The 16,541-nt window shown below is 39.9% G+C and overlaps 1 long non-coding RNA gene across 3 annotated transcripts in view; it reads right to left on the reverse strand.

The window, feature by feature from the left end:
* Positions 1-16,541, reverse strand: part of LOC122157007 — a 185,300-nt gene that overhangs the window by 71,694 nt on the left and 97,065 nt on the right. For all 3 annotated transcript variants that reach the window (XR_006167749.1, XR_006167750.1, XR_006167748.1), the window contains exon 4: positions 2,844-2,961. This is a non-coding gene — a long non-coding RNA (uncharacterized LOC122157007). The remainder of the gene's footprint in view (positions 1-2,843; positions 2,962-16,541) is intronic.

Here is a 16,541-nt window from a genome sequence, read left to right on the forward strand (position 1 = left end):
CTTTTCCCATACTTATTTTTCATTACAAATGTGATTTTAATAACATCAGTGCGTAGCACAGAAACTTGCTTCTTATTCTATTGCAGCTGCTGGAAGCAATGCATTTTAATACATCATTGTTCATCCAAGTGACCCTCTTGGGCCCAGTCGGAGTTCTTACATGCCAGTTGGTCTAGGGCTGATGTACAAGGCTTGGGAGTGAATTAGTTTGGTGGTAGAAACAGAGTAAAGAATACAGTCAAGGTCGAATTACTGCCCTGGCTTCAATCGCACCTCTTCCAGACTTGCTGGATTTGGGATCTATTCTGGGTGAATGTTCCATTAGAACCCATTAGAATAAGTCTGCTTAGCCTTGACACGCAAGTAGAAGAATAACATAAACAATACAGTTAGCCATTCTGTGTACTCATACAGTGTGTATCTCAACCCCATAGCTGATTAGATTCCATTTATATGACTACACTGAATCACCTAGATTCAAATTATGCCTCCAGTAGTGTACTGGTGTGAATGGTTGGTGGAAAAATACTATGGCAAATTACGTAGTAGTACTTCCCTAGTCACAAATTCCCAGCTGCTAGTGATGTACAGCTCAGGGAATTCCTGAGTGAGCAGCAGTATCTCAAATAACCCCAACAGATTTCTTTGAAGTATTTGTTCAACTGCTTTCCTCACTTCATTTGCAAATTTGGCATCCACAACATACTGAGTTCAGTCTGCTGCTTGTGTATGTGTGTCCCCCAGCACTGAGTTCTACAGCATTTTGTTCAGAATGCTTCTGTCAGTAGCATTTCCAATCCTAAGAGATTCAAAGCTAGCGTGAAAAAATTAAGTTATCCATAATTAGAAGTTCCTGAAGATTCATAGAGTGGGGAATAAAGAGACTGCAATTACAGGAATTTGCTTTGCAGTTTGTTTGGAAAATGTGATTTGAATGGGAGATGTCATTTAAATTCACCTGCGTTAACCAAGACTGGAAAACCAGACAAGGATTTTAGCAAGTTCTAGACATGGTGACAATAGAGTGGAAACCAAAGGTTGAATCCCACCATTGAAATCAATGTATTTTTTTCACAAATTAGACCTGTGCTTCAACATTAAAATGTCTTATTTAATTTATGGTTTCTTCTTTGTAAAAGGATGAAACATTTATCTGTAGGTTCACCTCTCCTCTGCTTATTGCATATCTTTTACTCTGTTGTGTTGGTTTTAGTGAAATACTTGAAACATGCCTCATTTCATTATTCCCAAGCCAGTTACTTACCACTACAAGTTAGCCTAAATCAAAGACAATATAATTTAAACACTGTTCCTAATGCTGTTAAAAACATATATCGGCTGCAGATTCTCAGCATGACACAAACAACTGATTTTAACTGTTTTCAGAAGGTCAGTGAAGTCCATAAATTAAAAGGACTACAACTTTGTCAGAAGCATAAATAGCTCGTTTTCTTTTTTCTCCTCCTCAACACTACCACCTAATGTACTGCACTGAACACAGCTCATTATCAAAGGCATTTTTTCTGAATGTAACATAGTTCTGCTATTGAAAACTTTAATAAGAACTGACTATAAAAAGCAACATGGGCAATTCTGAAAGATAACTGTGGAATATCTTAAAACACCTCACTCCAAATTGTACTAGTCTTGTCCAAGCTGGGTTAGAATGCAACAGCTAGCTAATCCAGGGCCAGAGTAACCAAACCACTAGTACTGCAGAAAGACAAGTTAGTTCCCTGCCTCCAACCATCTAGGCAGAATGGTGGTACATACCATGAGCTACTTCAGAGTGATATTAAATAAGAATAAAGAATAAGAATAAAGAATCAGAATAAGAAGTCCCACTACCTCTGTTCTAGAGTAGATGACAATGTTATGTGACAATATCACAGCACATATTGAGACACAGAGGAACAGGTAACTGCCTCTCTAGCACAGCATGCCTATTGGCTTGCTGGTAGCAGCAGTAGCAACTCCTGTTTGATAACTGTTCTATTTCTTAGGACATAACCACCTCTATTTATCTAGGCTGGAGCTTGTCTTGCTTAAGAGCAACTCCATGTTTGCCTGTATGACTAAACAGTGTTCTGAACAAATGGCTTTGTAAGAACTGTAATGTGCACCTATGGTTTTATAGTGCTTGTCTATGTAAAAGAAATTATTTGCAATTTATTTTCCATCACTTTCAGATGGAGCTGGCCACAGCATGCTCCAAATAAATCAGAATGCTTCTCCCTCACCTCAAAACACAATCTTTTAATCACAATCACAGTTGTTAATTGAATCTGTCTTATGAATGTTACTCTGCTCCTGGCAATTTTTAAAAAGGTAATACAGTTAATCTATGCACATACTGAATTGCTTTTAGTAATATCTTATGAATCTCATTGTTTGTGCTCTTGCTATTCTTGGTGCTAATGTTGTGGAGATCAGTAGGATTGCTCCTGCTCATCATTTCATTTTGTCGTCAAAAGACTCCAGTCCTCAATATCTCACACATCTGCTGAATACCACAATGATACCTGAGTTTCTCTGCACATATTCCATGCTTTTTAGTAGAAAAAACTCTAGCATATCATTTCTCTATATACAAATCCTATTGGATAACAACTAATTTAAAGTGAATGAAATTAACTCCACATAGCAAAATGTTAAACCATAATGAAAATATTAGACTAACAAAAATATCTCAGCCTGCCTTTCTTCCCTTTCAAAACAGTGTTTCATTAAAACATCAGCTTGCTTGTGGCTTTTCATAATTCAAATGAAATTTTCTAATTATCCATGAAAATCATATGTCTTTTTTCATACTGACTCTGTTTTTGCAAGGAAGAAATACTCACAGAAGCCAGGGGCATTTTGATTAATCCTGTGTATGACTGGATAGCAGATGTATTAAGTGCAGTTTAGTCCCCATTTCTTGGTCAGTCTGATGCTGTGTAACTTTGGAGGGTGGACCAGCTGCAGGACAAACATATAGAACAGAGATTTCTCAGTTTTAAAAGACAAAAGGAACACAGAATCCTCCACGCATATAGGGAGCAAACTTGCTACATATACCAAAGTCCCTGAGACAAAGTAGGACATTCACTGGGATGGTTATTTGTTGATCTAGGAAAGAGTAGGTAGGCACAAGACTTAAGAACAGAAGCATAGACATATGCTTCATATGTCTCCAAGGTCTATCTTTCATACTATCCTTTTTTCCACTAGTAGCCAAAAGCAGGTCCAAGAAGGAAAGTAAGAGCAATACTAAGTCCTATCTCCCTATAGTGCTTTCTAAGGATCCAACTAGGCATGGCATCAGGTTTTAGAGAATGCGAGGCAGTATCCTAGAACTTGCACTTGGTATGCCATCTCTCCTGCACTCTGAATGACTGTGGGACAAGAGACTGGTGAGAAACGTAAGGAGAACAGTATTGAGAATGGTTGGGAAAATGGACTGGCACTAGAAGGAAAGGAAACGATGGACAGAGACCTACTAGAGAAGTGTTGGGACAGTGAAGGCAAAGTCCAAGTTTGGACTTCCAGTTTCCTTCTTCCTAGCATTATCAGTTATTTCCCAGCAAGTTAAGTCTCAACACCTGAGCCAGACTCTATACAGATTTGTTCATATACTGGTCTTATGTAACAACTTTATGCAGGTAAAGTGACGAATGAATCTCCTTCTGCCATTGGCTAACTAATTCCAGCTACAAACCAAATGTTTTACTCTTCACTTTCCCTGTTGACAGTTGAATTAGAAATTACTATGAAATCATTATGACTATGAGCTTTCATTTTCAGCACTCCTAATCTGTAAGCTAAAAAGTGAACTAGTGCTTGTCTTTATTAACTCAGTGGATTTAATATGGCTCTTGGCAACGTTTCATTGTACGGTGCAAGTAACAACCTAAAATCAGTAATAATTTCATATATAACTCAATAAAAATTGTAGCTGAAACTCAAACAGATAAAATAAATTGTGTTATTGGTAGTACTATGGAAAAAAGGAATTGTCAGACACTGTTCATCAATGAAATTACTTTGCAGTTGTGGTAAATGAACTTTGTGTAATAAGAAGGGCAATTAAGAAATGGGCCCCAAATCTGCAGAACAGCATAAGGTCTTTTCTTTTTTCTCTAGCATATGAATTGCCATGTTTGCTAAGAGTAATATGACATTAAAAACATGGAATGGCAACATCATCGCCTTGTTTTTTATTGAAAAAGCACTAGATGGGGAATGAATTCAGGTGCCCTAAGTAGGAAATGAGGAAAAGCCTTACTCACTAGACAGCTAAGTATAACTACGCAAAATTCACTCATCAAAAACAACCTAACACAGTGAATTTTAAGCATATGCAGACATCATTTAAGCCACATAGCTTCAGTATACATTGAACAAAGACTAATTTTAGGACTCAGGCTGACTTTAGACTTTGAAAAGTCCAATTTCCTTGACAACTCAAATAAAGAGTTCATATCTTGATTTTTAAGGTTATGTTAGGCTCAATGTAATCAATTATACACTTGCAATTCATTTGGTCTCTTAGACAGAAGCCAAATTTGCTGGGCAAAGACAAATGCTAGATAAAGAAATACATGCAATCAACTAAGTTCTTGGACTTGCTTACAGTGTATATAAATTTTTAATATGCCATTACAACAGCAGAACGTATTGCTCAAGAGAAACTGACATTGGGAAAGGAAAAATGTACATCTTTAACAAACATTTCCAAGCAAAGACATAATTACGTATCTATGTAAGCTCAGCCAACTTTTTGCTTTTATTTTAATATACCATGTAAACAAAACTGATCAGCTAATCTTAGGATTTCAGAAACACCGTGGCAGAAATGAATTATAAATTCATACCACATATTGGGCTACAGCTTGATACATCCTCACTAGATAAAGAGGAATGTTTTTTCTGCATGTATGTGAAAAGGCTCTGCATATGATGCAGGTGGGATTCATGACTGCTGATTCCCTTTCTGCAGTGGGTGTTGCTGGGTGCCAAGGTTTGGGGAGTTGTGAGAATCCTTCTTTGTTTTTTTTTGGCTCAAAGCTTGCTTCCTGAGGTTTTTCTTGTGATAAGACTCTGAGTGACTTGTCAAGGAGGCAAGTGATGGGTGCTAACTGTGTGACAATCGATATCGCTTTGGGAACATGTGAAAGCCCCTTCCCCCCCAGAGCTGCTTGCTCTGTAGAAGAGCAGAAGAGAGTGCTCAGGAGTGTTCACTGGCGGAAGATCTGGCCTGTGGCCAAACTGCTCCAGCTTGGTATGGGAGGCTGGGGGATGATACCATTGTATCCTGTGAAGGCAAGATACAAGTTGGTGCCTCCCTGCTTCCTCTTATCTGCTGGCAAGGCCAGAAAGATAAGAACAAAGGAGGTTCCTGCTGAGATCCCAGAGCCAGAAGCTGCCACCGCAAGGAGAACTGTGAGCTGTCACTCAAAGAAGAGCTGACTTGACCACTTTGGATTTGAGCTGTCACTCCAAAGACAGCTGACTCAACCACTTTGAAGCACTGAAAAAGGGCCATCATCACCATGGTCGTCGTCGTCCTTCGTCGTCATCGTTGTCAACAGAACAACTCTGCCTGACGACCCACCGCTACTGAAGATCAAAGACTAAACTATGAACCACGCTGGATCCATGGTGGTGACTATGTCCCTCTTGCTGCCTATAAAGACTCCTTGCTTCTTTTCTATCGCCCTCCTTCCCTTCCCCATTACCCTAATTCATAATAGTGTCTGTCCTCCCTTTCCCCATTTCCCCTGATTAAGATTTGTAATAAACTGGTTGGACCAACATTTGAACCGTTGCTTCTTAATCTCACGCCGGGTATATAGGTAATAAAAGAACCTCCTCTCCCTCCTATAAATTGGAGCGAGACAGGAGTGTGAGAGAAAACAAGGAATTAAAGTCAACCAAAATGGCATACTTCAATGTTCTTTATAAGCCTGAAAATGCCTTCTTGTGTGTTTTGTATCCTAGCACCATGCTGTCATGACACTCAACTGTGGTTCCTGCTAGGACTGTAATATTATATAACCAAGTAACTCATAAATAATCATCCTAACTCATTTTTAAAAATATATATAAAAATAAAATATATTAAGATAAACACCTTATATCTTTCACTGCAAAGTAGTTTTCTAGCTCTGAAGTTAGTCTCATGGCTATCCAATGAATTTAGTAGTATCAGTGAGGTTCTCTCTCTACTGATAGACTAAGAGCCCTCTTTCTTGCTCTGTCTGTCCTCCCCGTACTTTTACTTTCATGACAACGAAGGGACAGTTTCAATACTGGTCACAAAGGAAGTGGCAAAAGCTTTGGTGAACTGCGAGTAGAATTTCAAACCTTTGACTTCATTTGGAGGTTCAACAAATAGGGTTCATTCAGACTGCTTTCACTTTCGATTAATGGTTGCCCTGCTGAGCATTTGCTTGTTTGTGATTCAGCTGTAGGATGGTAATCACATAATGAATACCACCTGACAATGAAACGACGAAAAAGACTTTGATATCTTCAGCACTTGCTGGGACAAAGCCCAGTTAAGCTCTATGAACCACAGTCCTCCATCGATTCCTTCCCAACCAAATCTTTCTGATTCTGTCAGGGCTTTTTCCATTGCCTGTAAAACAAGTCTATTTTAGGTAAAAGGAGGCCTGTTCTTCATGCAGCATAACAAAATTTTGCTTCATCACAGATAAGCATAGTTTTTGCTAATGTAACAGACAGCTCAGGTGTTATCTATTTTTACAGCTGGTAGGAAGCACTGGAAAACTGCAGAGGTATTTCTAAGGAAAAGTAATGCACACTTCCAATATTTCTATGCAAGGAAACAATTCAATGGCTAACCTACTAAAAAGGTTAAGACCTTATTAAACATGCAGACAGAGATGACATTTACTTTAAATGTGGTAATTGCTGAGCAAAAGTATAATCCTGAATCAACTTGATTTGGGTGGTTGCACCGAATTCAAAACATCATTTGCCCACAAGTAGCGGACAGTTTTTTCTTTTTTCCCTTTAAACGTAAAATCTTGTAAAATAAACAATTTCCCTGAAAATTCAAGGAAACCAGATTTGCCCAGGTTTGGATTACCAAATGTGGAAGCTTTTAAAGAAGAAATGTCAACAGTAGCAAATAGCTGTAAAACCTGAGGCTTTACCACACAAAAGACAGGATCAGTTAGAAATATTCATACTAGGTATTTTCAAACTCTCCATTTCCTCTGACCATTCCCAGGACCTACACGCAGCACATGTTCTCTCCATTTTCCTGGCACAACAGCAGCAGCTAGCAATATTGTTAACATCACCGGGACTTCATGGGTCTTGAAAAAAAATGGATCAATGCCTTGATCTCACATGCCCACAGTTCACACTTCAAACTCTGCACAAAAAAGGACACCCACTTTTCTCCTTACGTTCTCACCTGTCTCTCCTTGGGAGATTCAGTTCCCTACCTGTAATACAAGTATACCGTCTGTTGCCAAGGTCAGACCTTACCTTGCTCATCTTGTCTTCTAAGAAATACTTAGGCCACGATAATTTGCATTACTCTCATCAGTCTGCCTTGCCTAAGGTTGATAAATGGGGCAAAATTTCTCTTTTGGCACAGTGGTAACTCACCAGATTACAGACTTCAAAAGGAAACTCAACATACAGCTGTGTGACTCATTTCCCACTCAGCTTGTGAACCAAGTAGCCCAGAAAAGAAGATGTCATGGACTATGTAAGACAGGATTAGAAAGCAAAAGAAAGTACAGCAAAATTTAAAACTTCCAATCAGAATTTGGGTTGACTTGCCTGAATCTTCAGGCCAAAATTCTACCATATTTGTTCCAGACTTTTAACTGCACGCAGTCCATAATGACCAGGGAGGCTGAAGTACAGCTGATATTACTCCTGCAAGTCCCTTCTGAACTGAATAATTCAATGGTTTTATGACATCAACCATGATAAAAAATGACATGGACCAAAGAGGACTGACTCCTCATTCAGCCAGGCAGTGAATCTATAGAAAGGAGAGGCTTGAAGCCTTTTCATTCAAACGGAATGCTTTTTTTTTTTGTTGTTGCTTTAAATGATTTTCTGCAATATAATAAGCCAGATAACAAGTCCAGATAAGGACGAATGGAAGTAAATAATCCAAATTCTACTAAAAAAAAATTTAAAAATTCATCTAAAAGATGGTCAAGGGCAGCTTGATCTAGTGGTGGGCAAACAGGCCACAGCAGGGGATTAGAGCTAGATGATCTCTGAGGTCCTTCCAACCCAAACTGTTCTATGACTCTATATATTTACTCAGAGCTGTTTTCTGATTTCAGAAGAACATTTGTTAATGAGCTTGATAACCCTAGCTAGGATACTTTGTTTCTGTTCTGTATATCTGAGTCTTAGCAGCATTGTCTAAGACTCAGTTTGTAATATATTTATACTCCCACATCCAGTTGCTTTCCTGAGTGTTAGACATTCTGAGAGAGTTGGGAAGAGGTAAACAAAATATGGCCATACATATTTTCATTGATTTCTTGTTAATAAGTAATGATGACAGGAGGGCGATGAAGATGATCAGAGAACTGGAGCACCTCTTCTGTGAGGAGAGCTGGCACACCAGAAGGCTGTGCTACCATTCAGTGAGACTTGGACAGACTGGAGAGCTGGGCAGGGAGGAACCTGATGAGGTTTAAAAAGGGCAAGTGTAGAGTCTTGCTCCTAGGGATGAATTAACGCATGCATCAGTACATGCTGAGAAAAGCTCTGCGGAGAGGGACCTGGGGGTCCTGGTGGACAACACATTGGCCATGAGCCAGCAGTGTGTCCTTGTGGCCAAGAAGGCCTATGGCATCCTGGGGTGCATTACAAAGAGCATGCCCAGCAAATCAGATCAATGGAGGTTATCTTCTCCCTCTACTCTGCCCTTGTGGGACCACATTTAGAACACTGCGTCCAGTTCTGGGCTTCCCAGTTCAGAAAAGATAGATCTCCTAAATGGAGTCCAGCGGAAAGCCACCAAGGTGATAAAGGGCCCGGAGCATCTCCAATATGAGGAAAAGCTGAATAACGTGGCTCTGTTCAGCCTGGGGAAAAGAAGACTGAGGGGATGTGATAAATGTTTGTAAATATCTAAAGGGAGGTGAGAGGCAAATGGATGAGGCCAGCTTATTCTCAGTGGTGTGTAACAATAGGACAAGGAGCAGTGGCCTAAAATTTTAACATAGGAGGTTCTGTACTAACATGTCAAAGAACTTATTTACAGTAAGGGTGACTGAGCACTGGAACAGGCTGCCCAGAGAGGGTGTGGTGTCTCTGCCTATGGAGATATTCAAGACCCATCTGGATGCTGACCTGTGTGACCTATTGTAGGGTACCTGCTTTAGCAGTGGGGTTGGACTTGATGATCTTTTGAGGTCCCTTCCACCCCTGTGATTCTGTGATTTGTCCTGCTGTGAAATGAATCAAGCTGTTGTAGGTAGTGATTATCTAGCAAGTAATTTGAGTATTTTTTTTCTCCTTTGTCAGCATCAGTTTTATAACTCATCTGTGATGCTGGCAAAGAGAAAGTTTTCTGGCTGCTGTGGCAGTAGATATGACTGACCTATACTTGATGGCTCAGTTTCAGTTACATCAGTTGTATGCATGAGTAAGTGGTTGCTTATTTCATAGCCAGTCATGAATTTGGTGTGGAACTGCCAGGATTGATTTGCTGAAAGGACCAGTTGTAAGCAATGCTTCTTCCCATCCCTGCTAAAGTTTAAGAAAATTCTGTCACGTGATCTTTATTCTCATTCTTTAAATATAGGAGGCCTAGCTAGTCAGATGGACTAGGGGAGGGCTGCCAGCATTTGTAACAAACCATATATCTTCCACCTTCTCCTCCTTTCCATTGTTGTTTTCTTGGGCTTCTCAGCTTACCCAGAGATCATCATCTTCATCCACCCAGCCACATAGCCACAACCATCAGGGTTCTACCACGTTTCCTTTTTGCTCCACTGACTCAAGCACTGCAACCATGAAGCTCAAGCCAAGAACAACAACATATCTCCACTTGCAGAAGCTCCATGCCATGCTTTGCTGCTCCTGATCCTTCACGTTGGTGAAGGTTCCTACAGAAGCATGTTGGGAAATGTAGGGAAACAGGCTAGGATCTCTCAAAGATTCTTTTGGCTCTTTCTTCATCTGATGTTGATGTAACATACCACTTTTGAAGAAGATTAAACCATGCTGTTTGCGATAGAGGAGGTGCTTTAGTCAAAAAGTCAAGTGAGTTGAAATTCCATTGAATTTGGAATTTACACCAAGGAAGAAAGGCCCCAGCCTCTGGAAAAGTACTGCTATTACCCCATGTCTGATCAAGCAAATATAAGTTCAGACAGACCGCTGTGGAAGACAAGGAGAGGACCAGAATGGGAGACAAAAACAAAGGGCCTAGAGGCCCAGAGCAGGAAGGTATGAGCAAGAATCCAAACTCTGCCTCTGAGCAGGACAAAAATAATGACATATTTTCCATTAACAGCACAGCTGCATCGTCCCTTCCGTCAGTAAAAGTGACCAATCACACTAGGATTTTTGAGGTTGGATCAGTGGAAAGGAACATGATCCAAGAGCTATGCATGAGTTCTGCAAGGGATGTGTATTACTCGGTATAAGTGTAGGTCAAGGCAGGGGCTGACGTTCCCTTCCAGGAGCATTTGAAATATGCAGGTGCTCTGCTCAGCAGCACCAACTTTGTAGGATGAGAAAGGTGAGCTGCCTTATACCATCATCCCTGCTGCTACGTGCCTGATGGGAACAACATCAAATGTGCTTGAGTAGGCACTTTGTGCGTGAGCCACCCATTTGTTAGCATGACCATAATGCAAGTTCTTGCAAAATCAGCACAGGGCACAGCTTTGTCTTCCTCTCTCTCAAGGCTGCCTCAGACATTACTGAACAGTTCTCTCTACCCCCTCAACAAACTGCAACAAGGTGTCCGTTTATAAAATGATAAATAGCTACACCAAACACCCTGCTGCTTTGCAACAGTACTTCTGATTTTAAGGGTGCCTGATAACTAATCAACACCCACAGATCCTTCAGGAAGAACCCAGTTTTCATGTTGTTAGCACATTCTTTCAGAATGAAAATCAGTCTCTGAGCTCATTAGTAGGGACAAGAAGCCTCTTTAAAATCAGTTTCTAGCAGCTGGATAAATCTAAGCAGTCCAATCTACATTTTGCCAATGACTCTTTTGAAGGAAAAAAGCTTGAGGGAAATAGCTTGACACAAGAGTCATAAGGTAAAACAGAAGGATTATACTTTCTCTCACGGTCCCTTAGTGGCCATCTCTCTTTTAAATTCAAATAGCCATTGCCTTCTCTTTTTTCCTGTTAGTTTAACACTCTGACATTATTAGCCCCTAAATAGAAAATGTTATACTCTCATCATGTTGAACTTACTCTCTCCCTAAGCAACTCCCACCAAATACAGTACCTCCAGGGTAATTTCCCATTTTCTAGTACAAAATAAAATCTTTCTTGTCTTGCCCAGATGTTGGAGAATCTCATTCTTACAAAGATTGTTGACTTAGCATAAGCATTGGTCTGCACAAAGTAAAACAATGCATTCTCATCATTCTCATCCTAAATCCAAAACATGGTCTATGATTCTATGATATCAGCTACTAGGAAGAAAACTCCATCCCAGCCAAAAGCAGGACACCTTCTCAACAGCAAGAGGAACAAGGGAAAATACTCCAAAGAATGTATGAAAGAGGACGATGAAAGGATGTATAAAATAGGATGTGGAAGAAAGCTGCAGTGACTTTCTGATCACTTGGTGCTGCTGCATGGCACCTGATCTGTGCTATGACTCATACTGTCACTGCTTTTCCTGGATAGATAGTTTGTGAACACATGCAATGGAAGCTTCCAAGAAAATGTGCTTTAAGGCTTCAGAGAAACAAACCAGTGAACCAAGAAGAATAAGCAACTTGCTAATTAGTTTTTTCAAACTGAGACTGTGTGGCTTCTCATAACTTAGTGACAGTAGTGTATGCTGTTTTAGCTGGAAAGAAGTAGCAGGCCAAACAATTCCCCTTAACTTCCTACACTTTTTTCTCTGCTGCAACAAAGAAGACCTCAGTGAGAATTTTGAGAAAGTAATGAAAGAAAACCTGCGCCCCTGATAACCCAGCTACATGCTGCATTGAGGGGGTCAAGTTTTCCTGTTCAGTTCCCAGGATTGCTATGTATCTGCCATTCCTCATCTCAGAGATCACTGAGCAGCAGATGATGGGTGAACAGATCAGAGGATGCACACTATATAAAAAACTGGGGTACAAGACCTTATGGAAATGCTTACCCAAGTAGTAAACCATAATTGTAGAATCATAGAATGACTTGGTTTGGAAGAGACCTCAAAGATTGTCTAGTTACAGCTTCTCTGCTGCAAGCAGGTTTGCCAGCCTACAGATCAAGCACCAGATCATGTTGCTCAGGGCCTCATCCAACCTGGCCTTGAACACCTCCAGTGACAGGGCAAATAGCACTACTATGGCACTACGGTTTGTTAATGCTATGAGACTCTTCCAAATTGAAATAAGTGATTTGATAAGCAGTTAGAAGCCTTGGCAGGTTTTCATCAACCTCTCATCAGCTAGCAGGAGAGGACAGGAAGAAATTATGAGAAACGTCCATACCCAATGTATTTTCTTTAGGAAGAGACAATGCAGGCTTCCCAGTTAAGAGATCATTTCAGGCATGGAAGAGGCCAAGCCCCATCATTCGTGAATTTTAGGGAGTTATAAAATTCTTATTAACATATAACTTGCTGATCTCATTATCTTTATAAATGCTTCTCCATCATTGAAGTTCTCTCAATCACTTAGCCTCAGTGATGTCTCCTGCCAAAGAGCGATGCTGATCTCTGCTCAGCGTTAGAGAAGCATGACCCAGCAGGCTTGCAGAGCAGGCTCAGGCCTTCTTGAGGATGTAAGGCATCAGTTACAAAACATCACAATCAAAAGAGGCACAGGCCAGACAGGTTTCAACTAATGGGATGTCCTCAGTGACTGAGGAAAGAAAAAGTTGAAGGTTTAGCTACTTATTACAAAGTCATTCCTGCTTCTTCAATAACTCATTTTGATATTTAGTAATTTGCAAATGCGTGCCTTCGTGATCCCATAGGCTCTTAAATTCTTTGTAATGAGTGCGTATGAACAGATGGAAAATGTTTTCAATTTCAGAGAGAACTGCTAATGGATGTCACCAGCTATTAGAAAAGCTCAGGTGGTTCCATTTTGGGAGAATAGGTATTGTCATAAACTGTCTCATCTTTAATGAAATGTTTGCTTATTTATACCTTGATGTAAGTTCAAGGCTGTCTGTACTAGTCATAATAGATTAGAACTTGACAATTAAATAGTCCAGAACCTTAGATCCAAATATTTGACCTGAAAATAACAATTGCTTATTGTAAGTCATTTCAATATGAAAGAAAATTAATCACTAGAAAAACAAGGTTAGACTAATTTCCTTCTCTATCCAACAGGAGTAAAAAATTTAAACGTAAAAATAAAATAAGATAAAATTGACTCCTTCCCTGAAAATCCAACTTTTTACTCCACAGCAGAAAGGAAGAGTTCTCCTACCTAAAATTCAAAAAGCTTCTTCTGCCTGTCTGTTTAGATTTTTACCCACCAATACAGATGTGATTTCATAGTTGTTCTGAGCTTCAAACACTAGGATCTTCCAAAAAGAAGGAATTTAGCTACGAACAGATAAAATGAAATTTGATAGGTAAATTTTTCTAGACATTTTTTGCTGGAGGGCAGAATTACCAATGTGAATAGGGCCAAGGATAAGCTAAGGAGAACAAAAAGATTTCCTGCATGTAAATAGAAAACTGAAGAGGATTTAGACCTAGGGAAGACATTCATAGCAGGGCAGAGCAGCACTTCCTTCTCCATTTACCACAAAAAACAATTGAAAAATATAGATTGCTCCTCTCTGTACTGGTGTTTGCTCACAGTGCTAAATCAAATTGAGATACTCCGCTTTAATCACTCAGATGTGAACTGCATGAGATCGGACTAATTCATAAAGATGCCCCATTCCATTATACACAAGCTAGGATTTGGGAGATTAAATGTGTTGAAGACAGAAGCATGCTGTAAACAAAGACCCTCAGCCACGCCATGGAAGCACTAACTTTCCTTGCAGGCTTTCTCTGGGCAGCAGAGGAGGGGGCAGAAGTTCATTCATAGCTTGAAAGAATGGGGAAGGAGGATGAAGAGAAATAGTAAATCCTGTACTGCAGTGAGGATGGGGGGCTGTAGGAGATGGGTTGAAAAATGATAATAAGGCTCAACAGAGCAGAGTCAGAATGGAATAATCACAGAATGGCTTAGGTTGAAGGGAATCTTAAAGGTCGTCCAGTTCCACCCTCCTGCCTTTAACAGGGTTGCCAACCACTACATCAGGCTGCCCAGGATCCCATCCAACCTGGCCTTGAATGCCGCTGGGAATACAGGTTTTACACTCCACACATCTCCTATGAACAACCTTAACATTTACACTCTTATTTTGCTGTCACATTCAGGAATTCCAAGCATAGAGAACAGTCTCTATTCGCAAGGTGCTGTACAAACAACATTTTTTACCACAAAATAATTTACTTTCAGAGCCACAAGCCCAAACAGGTAATCAGTTAGTTGAACCCAGAAGAACAGCTACCAGTTCTCCGTATCTAAGTAAAAAATGTTTCAAATAAAAAGTTTCCACATGGAAAACTGAGCAGTAGGCTGATATTTTAAATTTCAACCTGAGGAAACTTTGATAGTTTAAAAAAAAAAAAAAAAACAAAATATGAATCATCACAATTTTTTCCTATTTCTTTCTCCACCTTTTTTTCCCCTTGCAGTTTAAAGAAAGAAAATCTTGCCATTGGTGGTATGTTAACTTCCTTTTATAAAACAAATATGTTTTAATAACGTTACTTTGTGCAGCCCTGACAACATTTCAGCATCTTCCCAGTTAAGTATCTTCACAATGAGACACGATATTGCAAGCGATCAGGCATTGCATGACACTGCAGCTCATAATTCTGTGGTATATATTACTCTGCAGTCAGGCTGAGATTTTAAGTTTATTTTATTTCAATTAATCTCCCAGCAGAAGAAATAGAAAGCTCATGAGCAGCTGTGATGCGGAAAGCCTTTATCCGGACTCATAAAAGTAGCAGATAAACTAAAGAAAAACTATTCCAAAGGCACAGAGCAGCAGTCAGTTCGTTTCACTACTGCTCCACGCTAAAGGTAACAGATGCCTTTCTTTGAAACTAGTATGTTAGAATTTCACAGGGAGGAGAAAAAAGTGAAATAAAAAACAAAACAAAACAAAACCAGCTGTCAGGCTCAAATAGCCCTGAAGTGGAGCTGAAAGCAAAGGAGAGAGAGAAACATGCTGTAAATGAAGAACCGAGTGTACTGTTTCACTATACAATGATAAAAGTGATTTGCAAAAGTGCTGTTTACCCAAGAGCCGCCTGGTTCAACAGCGCAGCACCTTCGTCCCTCCATGGCTTTGATGTAGTCTACCGAAAATATGTCTTTCAAAAATAGGTTGCTCACCTGTCTTGCATGTTTACTCAGGGTAACTTTTCAGGCAAATCATGTTACCAAACCTCACACAAGAATGGGCTAGGATTCAGAGAATCTGGCAGTTTCATGCAGCTCTCCCTTCCAGTATGTGGAAAAAAAAAGAATGCAGAGTTTCATTGAGTCATAGTGGGCAACACCAGACATCCACTACGGCAAAACTTGGCAAACATAAGACCTGCTTTCCACCTGAAGGAATGATATTAACTGCAATGAACTGTCTATTAAAAACACTACATTCTTACAGGATACAGCCTGTCATGTTTAGCTCTTACTTCTGTTTCATTAAAATTGAACTAGCAAGTATTCATCTCCTATGCAGCTTGGATAAAATGGCAGAGCACCGATACAATTCCAGGCAAAATGAGTGCTTAATGTAGAGCTTCTGCAGAAATGGTCCTCTTTGATAAAGAAGTTATGCATGTTTAAAAGTTTTTGCTCTTGTAGAACATAACAGGTTTTCAGTCAATATGGAAAATGCTGAATAAACCATCTCCAAGCCAGCCACACAAAGAAGAATACTGCATGTGGGGTAAGGAGGAATCGCACAGAAAGCTCTGTTGCAGATCTACTGGCATGCTAAAGATCAAGCTTGATGGCTGTAGCTGACTTAAGTTCCAGTTTCAAAAGACCCTAGGAAACTAAGGACCTCATTTCTTTGAATGTGAACAGGCTCTCCATTTTACACAATTTTCATCCTGGAGATCAGGACTATGCCAGGTATACAAAAGCAGAGTTCAGCATGCTCAAACAGCAGCAGTCAAATAGGATATTAATACACAATTCTGGCAGCACTGGAGAAGCGTTCACTTCCTTCACATTCATTTCCACATTCACTTCCCTTTCTTGTGTCAGACCAATAGCACTTACTCAAACCACAGACAGCAGCTACTGCCTAGCACCTCAC

This window comes from Centrocercus urophasianus, unplaced genomic scaffold (genome assembly GCF_019232065.1).
Source record: "Centrocercus urophasianus isolate 14NV4802_14NV808 unplaced genomic scaffold, USGS_Curo_1.0 seq_13, whole genome shotgun sequence".
In the NCBI taxonomy this organism is placed as follows: domain Eukaryota; kingdom Metazoa; phylum Chordata; class Aves; order Galliformes; family Phasianidae; genus Centrocercus; species Centrocercus urophasianus.